The sequence below is a fragment of the Phodopus roborovskii genome, unplaced genomic scaffold, assembly GCF_943737965.1.
Source record: "Phodopus roborovskii unplaced genomic scaffold, PHOROB, whole genome shotgun sequence".
NCBI classification, from domain to species: Eukaryota; Metazoa; Chordata; class Mammalia; order Rodentia; family Cricetidae; genus Phodopus; species Phodopus roborovskii.
Window position 1 is genome coordinate 4,144,987 of NW_026126461.1, and position 12,084 is coordinate 4,157,070.

A 12,084-nucleotide genomic window follows, 5' to 3' on the forward strand; every position below is an offset into this window, starting at 1 on the left:
TGTGTTCCACAGAGGACAGATTGGGTATAGACCGTGGGCCGTGGGGCTGGGAACCTTTGTTAGAACTGTGGACCGAGCTTAGCTTGCACAGGTACCCCCCACATCTGACACGCTGCAGAAAGCACATCTCTTTCATTGTGTGTGACAAGCAGGGACAGAATACAGTGTCCCCTTTGAACTGAGAGGTGTGTGTTCAGCTCACATCTTCCAATCTTTGAAGTCACCTCAGCTCTTGAGGCGGAATCTGAAGTGTTCAGGGGTGACCAAGACTTCCTGCATGCATCCCATGCCAAATAACACTTCTCAGTGAACACATGGTGGTAGAGTTGGCTGTGGGCTCAGCCTTCAGGCTACTGTGGATGATGGTAACCCCTGGCCCCTGCTTTTTTTTTTTTTTTTTTAAACACCAATGAAACACTTATGTGGGGACAGCCTCGGCGTTTGCTTTTCTGAAGTTGTAGTGGGAACATGGCAAACATGGAAGTCCCTCATCTTGAGAACTTTCTGCCCTCTTTCTCCTCCCACAGATGAATTCCTGGGGACCATTAGCCAAGGTACCCACCATTTTATTGGATGGGATGTTCCAGGGACTTTCCCTTAAGAGAATGTATACCTAGAATTTCTCTCTCATGCTCAGAGGGTATGGTGTTTACGACAAGATATGCTAAGAATACTTTTTGGTATGGAAAGGGATCTAGAGTTCTCATACTCAGGAAACTCAAGGCTAAACCAGAGGCTCTACACTGGGTTTCTGGTTTTGTCTGACCCAATTCTTAAACTAACCCAAGTGCATCTCTCCAGGACCAGGAATCAGAATGCTCAGTGTGCTCTGTCCTTGTTGAGGACTCAGCTGTGAAGTCTTGGCTGGTGGCTGCTCATACACTACCTCTCTGTGTGAGAGTCACAGTTAGCAGCTTGCTCAGTCAGGCGCTCTATAAAAATTCCAAGCTTGCCATTTCCTCTGAGATGAATGCCAATAGCCCCTTTGTTTGTAAACCATAAGATGGCTCTAACCAATGTCCTGAGTATTTCCGTAAATTAAAATCTACTAACGGCGATTTCGGTTTAAAAATTGATGTGCAGTGCACAAGAACATTAAAATGAGGTTTCCCTAACACTAACTTTAACTGCAGATCTATCTCTGACACCAAGCCAAACACTCACTTATTTCTCTTGAACTTGGATTCTGGGAAGGGAATACATAACCTATACATGGTCCACTGACATTTTTACAAAGCATCATGGATTGTCTGTAGTCTGGCATGTCTGTAGTCTGGCATGTCACCCTATGAAAATATGTCTCTAAACCAAAAACTAATGGTTTTATTTTTATATAGTGAATGGGGTTGTAGAAAGCCAGGGGGAAATTCTGCCTTCCAGACTGCTTATTTTACTTGAGAAAGGAAAATGCCTTGCTAATGGGTGTCCTTGAAGGCAACCTGAGCCAAGGTGAAAGACTGCCAAGTTTAATGGGGTAAAAATTCCTAAGAGCAACACCAGCAAATTGTTTTCGGGAGCAATGCCCACTACCAGCATGATTATGTATTAAGGCTGGGAAGTCTTCATCTTCCTTAAGTCACAATGACAGAGAAAACAGGACCCAATGATTGATACATGGTGAAAGGAGCAAAGTGCTCTCTTCCTAGACAGGAACAGTCACAAATGCTCAGAAGCAAATTAATTAACCATAAAAGATGAAGACGTAAAAGCCAACAACGTTTGCATTCAGGGGCCTGTAACAGTCCATCAAGGCATTACCTATGAAGAATGGCTTTCAAAACCTGTGAAAGGTAAACAAGAGACCTCCACATTCTATGGGCAGTCACCATGAGGGAAGAAAATGTGTATGGCTGTGCAGAGGAATTAGCCTAAAGGAGTTTTTATGAATTTGGCAAGAAAACAATTTTGAAATGTATCCAGAACAATTGGCTTGGACTTCTAAAAGGCAATCTGAGACATAAGTGTACCACAGACAATGGTTGTGGTTTTGTCTCACGGATATTACAATATATTTTAAGAGTGCCATGCATGGATTTGTTAGCTGATTGGCTTGAAATCTAAGGAACAGAATGAATGCAGTGTACAGCACAGAAGAAAAGGGGATCACAGTCAGCCACATGTGGAACTCGATGTGTCCAAGAGCCACATTTAATAACAGGAAGTATAATTAGGCAAAACGGGTTTTATTCACCTGTTTGATTTAATCCAATATAACCAGGCAGAGGGTCATTTCAACATGTGATCAATCAAAAAATCACTAACAAGAGTTTTTGGTTTTGGTATTTTAACTTTTTGTTTTTGGTGTACCAAAGGCTTTGACATCTGCTCTACCTGCTTTTAGGTGTTCAATCATCTGGATTTCTAGTGGAAACTATAAACTTTGTGGTGGTTTGAATAAAAATGGTTCCCATAGGCTCATAGTGGGTGGCATTATTAGGTGGTGTAGCCTTGTTGGAGGAAGTATGTCACTGGAGGTGGGCTTTGAGGTTTCAAATGCTCAAGCCAGGCCCTCTGTCACTGTCTCTTCCTGCTGCCTGCCAATCCATGCAGAACTGTCAGCTACCCCTCTAGCATCATGTCTGTCTGCACACCACTATGCTTCCCAACATGATGATAATGGCTAAACCTATGAACTATAAGCTAGCCCCAATTAAATGTTTTCCTTTATAAGAGTTGCTGTGAGCCAGGCAGTGGTGGAGCACACTTTTAATCCTAGCACTCGGGAGGCAGAGATAGGCAGATGTCTGTGAGTTTGAAGCCAGCCTGGTCTACAGAGTGAGTTCCAGGTCAGGTTCCAAATCTACAGAGAAACTCTGTCTGAAAAACAAAAACAAAAAAGAGTTGCTGTGATGTCCCTGCCTGGGACAGGGACAGGCCCTGGGAAGGTGGCTTGGTATCTATGACACAAGAATCAAAGGCAGTGACTGTCTCGAGTGTGAGTGATTCAGATAGACGCCTGCCTTAGGCAGCCATGGTGGGGTGGGGCAGCATGCAGAAGTTTCCAGGCAATGATCCAATTTGGAAGTCCAGAAGGGTGTGGACCAATATTGGGGAATTTGTCCACAGTGACCAGAGCCCTGCCAAGGAACACCACCCAGAACTGAAGTCATGCCCTGGAGAGGATGGCCACAGGGAAGTCAGACTCTCCCAAGAGACACCAGGGTCTCAGGTGAGACAACCCTGGAAGAACAAGCAATGTTCTTAGGATCACACTCTGTCCAGAGAGAGAAAACAAGATGAAGGGCGATGCCTGAGACGGACAGCCAAGGACGCAGAGAGCTCTGCCACAGACTGCTGTGTGCCCCCAGATTCCTACAGGGAAGCCCTCACTCACTCTGCCTCCAGTTACACTGTACCTGGAGACAAGGTCTTACGAAGAGTAATTATAATTAGATTATGTCACTGGGGTGAGCCCTATTGGAAGAGGAAACTGGGACACAAGTTCACACCACAGTATGATCTGAGGACACAGGCATTGAGAGTCACCTATAAGCCAAGGGGAGAGGCTGCAGAGGAAATGCACACCTGTGACTGACTTCTGGCTTCCAACCTCTGAACTGTGGAGGAAAAAAAAGAGTGGGGTGTTTAAACTGCTTGATCTGGGGTACTCAGCTGCAGCTTGCCCTAACACAGTAACATCCTAACACTGAAGTGGAAACAGATTACCACACCTGGGGAAACCCTCCCCCAAGAATGCAGGGGAAGACTCAGCTAGAACATGGCGCAATGGGGCAAAGAATCTGAAGATGGACAATCAGTGCAAACCTTACCTGGAAAGACCACATCCAGTACCAGACAGGGCCAATGCTGGGCATGCCAGATCAAACATAGGGTGTTCAGCTAACTTCAAATTTCAAAACAAAATAATTTTTTGAGTACAGTTCCCAAATATTTCAGAGAACATGCTTGTTTTTTGAAAAATTACATAGGTGCCCTACAAAACTTGTTAAGAAAGCATCTGGATTAACTAAAAATTGTGGATCAACTCTTCTCTTTCATAATAGGGCCCCAGGTTCAACAAGATGTATGGGTAGCAAGCATATTTTGGTTACCTGAATTTAGTCAAGGGAACCTGTTTGATAGAAGGAGAGAACCAACTCCTATGGACTGTCTTTTATTCCCTATATATGCACTGTGGCTCATGCATACCTGTCCCCCTATCATACACACACACATACACAAATAAATAATAATAATAATAAATACACAACAAACCAAAATCAATCATAATAGGGCTAAAAAAAGAAACCTTTAAAATACTTAAATGAGGATGAGAGTATGGTTCAACTCATACTGCTTGTACTGGTTTGAGTAAGAATGAGGCCATATGTTCCCATATTTGAATGCCTGGTCCCTAGCTGGTGGTGCTGTTTGGGGAGGGTTAGGAGGTGGATCTCAGCTGGAGGATGTGTGTCACTGGAGATGGGCTTTAAGAGCTCCTCCACACACTTCCAGTTCACCCTTTCTGTTTCTTACTCGAGGTTCAAGATGTGAGCTCCCAGCTTCCAGCTCCTGCTGTCATGCTCTCCTCCGGTAGACATGCTTTTCCACCACGTTCAACTCAGCCCTCTGGAACCACAAGCCTAAATAAATTCCCCTTCTGTAAGTTGTCTTGGCCACAGTGCTTCATCACAGCGACAGAAAGTGACCAATGCACTCCTCTTCTGGTGAAGTAGAAGGTTAATAACATGTTCATAGTTGTGGATTCCGTAAATTAACTGCTGGGTATTTGTATTCAGAGTCATAGTTTAGCAGATAAAGGTGGCAAAGGATAATAATTAATATCTCACTATTCAGTCATGACCGTGAAAGAGAATGATGAAATCTAGACAGTAAGTGGAAAGTGGAAAAATATGAGTGTTTGATCTATGCAAATTCTTCTTTGAAGAATTGTTGGCTTTCATTATAAACTAGTAAGAAGCTGTCCCCTCTGTGCTCACAAGGCAAAGACTGCCAACTAATGATCACCCTGGAGGAATTCTGCCTGGCATATTACATGGGGGCAGGGGAGACCCAGACACTAGGGACTTCAGACCTGCTCATGGGATAAATTCAGGAGACTCCTTCTCCAAGCATCCCTGAGTTCACAGGCCTGTAGCATTCCTGGATGCCCAGGATTCTTGCACAGGTATCACAAAGCACTAAATGGTTTTCTCTGGTCAAAGGCTCAAAATACTTAAGTGAGAACAGCCACATAGGAAGGTAGGCTTTGACATTCTCCTGGTTCAGTTGTGTTCCCTCAAATGTCCACAATCTAGAAGCTGGTAGAGGAGAGGCATCTTTGTGAGCAGGCCCGGGCCATTGGAGACCTCACCCTCAGAAGGGGTTAATGGTGTTCTCTAGGAGCAAACCCGTCCCTTACTCCAGGAGCCCCTTCTGTTTCTCCACCAGCTGGTCCACAGCCAAAGGGGGCCCCACCAATGGGGCCACCTGACAAAGGACTTAAAGCCTTCAAACCTGTGAGCTAATAGACCCTCTCTTTACAAAGTATAAAGCCTTTTATTTTATTATAGCAATAGAAAACTGAATAGTTTATAGTGTTTTCTTAACTCTCTAAAAATTTAATTAAAATGTAATTATAGCAGCCCCTCTCCAATCCTTCTCACGTGCCACCAGATCTGTCTCAAATTTATGGATTCTTACTCTTTAATTATTATTGTTATATATGTGTTAATAAGTACATAAATGCATAGGGTACTGCCTCCCTTGGGCAAGTGATGCTGGGGTGTGTAAGAAAGCAGGCAGAGCAAGCCAGGGAGAGCAAGCCAGTAAGCAGCGCCCCTCATGGCCTCTGCTTCAGTTTCTACCTCTACGTTTCTGTGTGGAACTCCTGCCTGGGCCCCTGAGGATGGACTGTGCTCTCTAAGTGGACTGACTTAAGCTACATGGGATGGTTCCCCACAAAGGATATATTTTCACACCCAGAGCATCGACCTCTGGGGAGGCTTACCGTGTCCTCGAGGGCCTGAATGAAGACTGCTCACTGACTAGCAACCTAACAAAGAATTTCAGATAGGGTGACTTACACAACTGTGGCTTATTTTCTCACAGTTCTGGAGAATTCTCTGACAAGGTGTCAACAGGACTGGTCTTTGAGACAGCTCCCTTCTCCCCATGTTCTCAAGTGCTGTCCTCTGGTGTCTGTGTTCCATTTCCTTCCTAGTGTGAGAACACAGGCCATGATGGATTTGGGCTCACCCTAAGGACCTCATTTAGTCTTAATTGCTTCCGTGAAGACTGTCTGATAGTGATTCTGAGGTGGTGGGGTTAGAACCTCAGCATATGCAGAACAGTGGTGGGAGATGAAGAATGCATTCAACCTATGACAGGCCATGCAGTCAGAAGTGACCTTCTCTGTTGCTGGCTCCAATGTTGCACAGAGATTCCACATGTTGCTGGGCGTGGTGGCACATCTTTAATCCCAGCACTCAGGAGACAGAGGCAGGTAGATCTCTTCCAGTTTGAGGTAACTCTGGTCTACATAATGAGCTTCAGTGAGGCCCTGCCTCAAAAAAACAAAATTTTTTAATTAAATTAATTAAAAAAAAATCCCATGTGTCATAAATGGATCTAAGCTTGCTAAGCTTGTCCTGAAAGCAGGGCTGTCTGGAAGTCTTGAGCAAACTGCCAGGGCATAGCACTCCAAAAACTCAGGTGACTCGTCCCCATGATGCCATTCCCAGTACAAGCTGGATCTTCCAGTGTGAGTCTGTCTGGGGCCCATAGCTGTATCTCAGTCTTCAAGCCTTGGGCCCATTAGGGTCAAATGTCCCCCGGAGATTCTGGGATATGCTGAGATTTTTGCTTCAGCCAGGCATGCAACCTTGATACCTCTTCTCTGTCTGTAGAGGGGGCTGCACTGTGAGAGTTACTATCCTAGGTAATGTTTATGTCTCCCTGTGTTACCACAATGCACCTTATCAATTCCCAGCAGCATCTCCAGCTTAGGCAAGGCCTATCCTAGCATAGCCTTCACTCTGATGGCCCTTGGCCTTTACACAGCCCTTGCCCTTTCATGTCCCTGTGTGCTGGACTGGAGTCTACGCCCTATGCTTCCTTAGCTTTCCACCTCCCCCCACATGTGTGCCTAGGCTGTAATGACACTATCCTTCCCTTTTTTACCCTTTAGCATCTCTTAGCCACATCGTATTTGGATTGAAAAGCAGGATATGAAGGGGAAGAAATCTGAGTTCTTTCTGGAACAAACAGAACAAAGTGAGAATCTGGACAGCTGAATGAATAGATGCCAGGGTGGGAGACAGGCACAATCCATTTGGGGCATATTAATGTTTCTGCCTAGAGGACATAATGTGGTTCAGACAGCTCATGTTCCATGGGTTATATAGCCTAGGGTTAAGTGGATGACACCACTGGATAGCTGCCTCCCTTGGAGGAGACCCAGCCAGCACTGGCGGGTGTTTACTCTTGGAAGAGGTCAACAGATGTTATGCAACATTTGCAGCTGGAAGAAGAGCTTCCACACCCTTGGAATCAGTGCTGCCTATGAACATCAGGGCCCAGGATGAGCTACTATCCCTCTGCAGGACGTACATGCGTCATAAGTCTTTAGGGAGGTGGAGATGTGGTCGCTGATGTGTTTGAGATCACATCACTATCAGCCACCCCGCTAGTGTCACTTCCTTGAGGATGAAGGTGCCTGGGCCACTCCTAGCTGCTCCTGCTAAGCATGCACATATCCTAAAGACTCTTAAGTTTCTAGGCCCCCGACTCCTGGAACTGCATCATCATTCCCTCCATCCCTTGGCTGTGCAGACCAAGCCTGTCCTGAATTAGATTCAAAATTAGGTGAAGGGCAAAGTCCTGAGGATGGAGAGGCACCCAAGTGGCTAAGGATCCACCTGATTCAAGTCCAACAAAACAGATCACCATTCCAACACCAAAGCCCTCGGGGAAGAGCCATTTCCTCATGTCTCCTACTGTGCCTGCCACCTACCAGACCTGGGCCACATTGAGGCCATGAAGAACCTCTGGGTTAGAACTCACTGGCGAAAAGTTTACAGCCACAACTTCAAGTCAAAGGATGCTCCAAGCCTCAAAGAAGGCCAGCACTCTGCTTGTACCATCATTATATGAAAGCAGACAGGGATGCATCCCCTTGAAGGTCAAAGTTGAAGCAACTTCAGCTTTGCTCTGGCTGCTCTTGCTCCCAGTTTTATATATACACATCTCCTTGAGGAAGATATAGCCCTGTGAGGACATGCATTGTGATGATACTGTCCTCCATCCTTTCTAGCAGTGGACAGTAAGTTCACCACTAACAATGCTTCTGACCTGTTAATCCTGTGGCCGTGCCCATCCTGTCTCTCAGAGCTGCCTCACGCACCTTCTTTGTCTCAGTTCCCTAGGAACGCATGAAGGATATTGCACCTCTGCTGGGACATCAAGAGTTGTTCAGACTCAACACCGCTTTGCATCCCCAACTTTTCCTTCAGCATGGTAAATTGAGTTCACCACAGATGAGAACTTAAATAAGGCACCTTGCAAAATCACTTGTTGGCTTGTTTGGTTGGTTGGTTTCCATGCAGGGTCTCACTGTGTATCTTGGGCCATCCTGTGATTCACTATGTAGACCAAGCTAGCCTTGAACTCACAAGCTGGCTCTATCTCCCAAGGGTTGGGATTAAAGCTGTGCACCGTTATGACTAGTTTCCTTGCAAAGTCTTGTCTTTGTGTTGTTGGTGATGGCTGGCCAGTAGGAAGAACTGCCACTCGTCTCTGCCAAGAAGGGTCAGTGGCAGAGAGCAGGTGCCTAGGGACAGTGACACCAAGAGCTCTCTGGGCTGTTCTCAGCTTTTCTCGGGCCCACCTGTCCGCAGACTCCTTCTGCTCCCTTTTCTTCTTCGCACCTTTGTAGGGTGGTTCTCTGCCTGCCTGGGACTGTCCTTTCCTTCACAGAGCCAGACCTGGTGACAATTCTGACTCATGCCCATCCTGTTTCAGCCACATTAAATCTTCCCTAACCAGATAGTGGAGGTGGCAGCACAGCTGGGTCACCAGGGGCATGCAGGCTCAGACTGTGCATGTCACCTCTTTGTTCCCCACTCACTAGAATTGAGGAGTTGGTATTTCCAGAGCTGTCACTCTAAAGTCTACAGTTATAATGCAGTCCACAGTCCAGCTTCATCAACATCACCTGGAGTTTGATGCCAACCAGGCAAAGTCTCAGACCCCATCCCATGCACTCACTGAATGGAAAGACTGGGATTCTGGTGCACAGGAGAGCTTCAGAAGACTGGTCTGTGAGTGACTGAGGTTGAAAGGTCTATGGCTGGGATGAGGCAGATGCAGGAACTCCAGTCAAAGACAGGCTCACCCAGGACATATGGACCTGACGTGTGGTGCAAGTCAAACCTACTGAGCACACTCTTAGTAGGCTGGGAGCATGTGGAGAAAAATGGCACAGCATTCCATATTACTCAGCTGGTGTAGGGACCTTCTGAAAGTGCACAGCACTCTAGCTCTGTGGGGGGAGCAGGGCATGGCCGGGGAGGGGTGTAAGCCCGACACTCTGGAGTCTACAATAGGAACATCGTAGGCTCCAGGTCAGCCTGAGCTTCATACAAATTCAAGACCAGCTCAAACTGTGCAGTGAGATCCTGCCTCAAACTACAAGGGCTGGGCATATAACTCGAGGTAGAAGTTTTTGAGCTTGAGCAGGGTTTTAAGTTCAATCGCTAGTGTAGAAAGAAAGGAAAAGAGGAAGCAGGGGAAGAAGAGTTGCAGAGAGGGAGAGGGGGAGAGAGAGAAAGAGAGAGAGAAAGAGAGAGAAGAAACTATTACAAGAATCTGGTAAAATTTCACATGGGTTAGTGAAAGGACAGGTTCACACGTTTCCACATTTTCTGCATGGAAAGATAGATAGATCTAGGGAACCGGTTTCCAAACACACAACAGAAGCATCTAATCTGAAGACCTAATTAAGCATCCTGCAGTGCTTGGCTGTCTGCATCAGACCCAGATCTCAGCTATCCACAGACAACTGCCCCATCACTTAGTTGACAGTGTTTAAAGTTGTTAAGTCTGCCAGGCCTTGGAGATGATCTTCAGGAGACTGGAGTCATGGTGATTACGTCTGATGCCCTGCTGGCTCACCTCCATGCCTGTTCCTGATTATTAGGAACACAGAGTCCTGCTCTCTTGAGTGAGCATGGCTGCCACTGACAGCTAGTGAACAGATACCATGTAAGACAGATCGCCACATCTGGCAGATGAGACTCAGAACCGAGTGATAACAGAGGTTTCCATTGGCTGATGCTTTGCATTTGGAGCAGCTTCACACATCGCTCACGATGCCTCAGCTTCACCGGGTGCTCTGAGTGAGGAGTGAAAAGGGGTCAACTTGATATCAAAGTCATACAGCTAAGATTTGCCCAGAAAGTATCTTGTAAAATAAACATATGGATAAGCCCGTTGAAACAGGCCCCTATTATCATGTGCTAGATTACCGAAAGAGCCTGGAGTGACCACAGAGCCTGGGCAGGAGGCTGACTGCAAGGCAGAGCTGCCCCATGGGGAGAATGTACCTTCCCTGCCTGGCCTGTGCCCTCCAGAAACAATTAACCCTAAAATCGTGATCCCAGCTACGCTCGTGTATCAGCTGGTTCTCCCGTTCCTGGTGTTGTCTCATGGGTTATTTCCATGAAATGTGTTTTTTAGGGCAGAATGTGGGGAGAGGGAGGGCCAGAGGAGGGGATTACCAGATAGGAAAGACATTTTATGCATTTCAACATTGAGGCCTTTGATTTTTGCTCTTGATTCCAAATCCCTTTCCTTTCTTGCCAGCACACCAGCCAGCCTGGGAGGAGCTCACTGGAGGTTGACAAAAGCCAGGCCTGAGTAGCAAACATCTGCCTCCTGACCTTTCTCTTTCCCAGATCCATATCTCCATGTGTCATGAGGATGGGGGACTGTGAAGGCCCATAGCCCAGAGTCACAAGCAGAGCCAGAAGTTGATTCACGCCCTCTGGTTCCTATTGGCATTGCTGTGGTCATGTTCTCCTTTGCCCACAGAGGACAAGGCATTTGATAAAGAACAGGGTGCTTTCAGGTTGGCCCCTCTTGTGGTTTGCAAGTCACATGTCTCCCACAGGCTCACCTCTTTAAACACTGGGTTCCCCAGTAGGTGGCGCTGTTTTGGAAGGTTGTATAGCCTTGAGAAAGGGGAGCCTTGATGGAGACGTGGGTCACAGTGGACAAGTCACTTCCTGTCTGTTCCGTCCTGATTGCTAATACAATGTGACTACCCACCCCAAACTACTGCTGCCATATGGTTCCCTCCATGATGGTACGTATCCCCTACAACTGTAAGCACAAATAAATCCTGCTACCCCTCAGTGGCGATTTGCCACGTGTTTGGTGATAGCAACAGGAAAAGTAACTAATAGAGACCATATCTCTCTTCAACATTCCCCTTCATAAGGCTTTTCTCATCCCTACCTTCCAAACCTTGTCAGACACCAGCTGGGAGGCGGGTATCAGCCATTTCACTGGAGGACTCTCTGAATATTATTGCTGTCTTTCGGGCCAAACTGGCTTTTCTAGCTCCTTCAGGTTTGATTTCACCGCCATCTATCATGGCAGACTAAGCGTTTCTTTACATTCCAGCACCGCTGGGGAGGCAGCTGCCTCTTAGCCAGGGCCTCAGCTCAGCCCCTCCTGCTAGACCATTCATCTCGTACCCATCATGATTCCAAGCAGAGCATCCCGGACTCTGCCCACAGAATCCAGGCCCCTCCCTAGCGCTGACCTCCGGGCAGCTCCTCCAGCCACATCTGTTCTCCATGCCTCTCCACCGTCTGCCTCATGCAGCTCCACCCCACATTAATCACCGCTTCCTCCAGTGAATAAAGAATTCTGCTGAAATCGCCAAAGTCCTCCCCATCAGTCCGTCTTAGTCACCAACTTCATAGATGTCACGAACCTTCCATTTCTCTTCTTCATGAGCTCAGGCACGTGTGAGCCTCTGCGTCCACATTCCCACAGCACAGCTGTTGCTCACCCACACCCGCCCCCGTCCCTGTACACTCTGAGGGTTTCCCAAGCAATGGGTGTGTATGGGGCCCT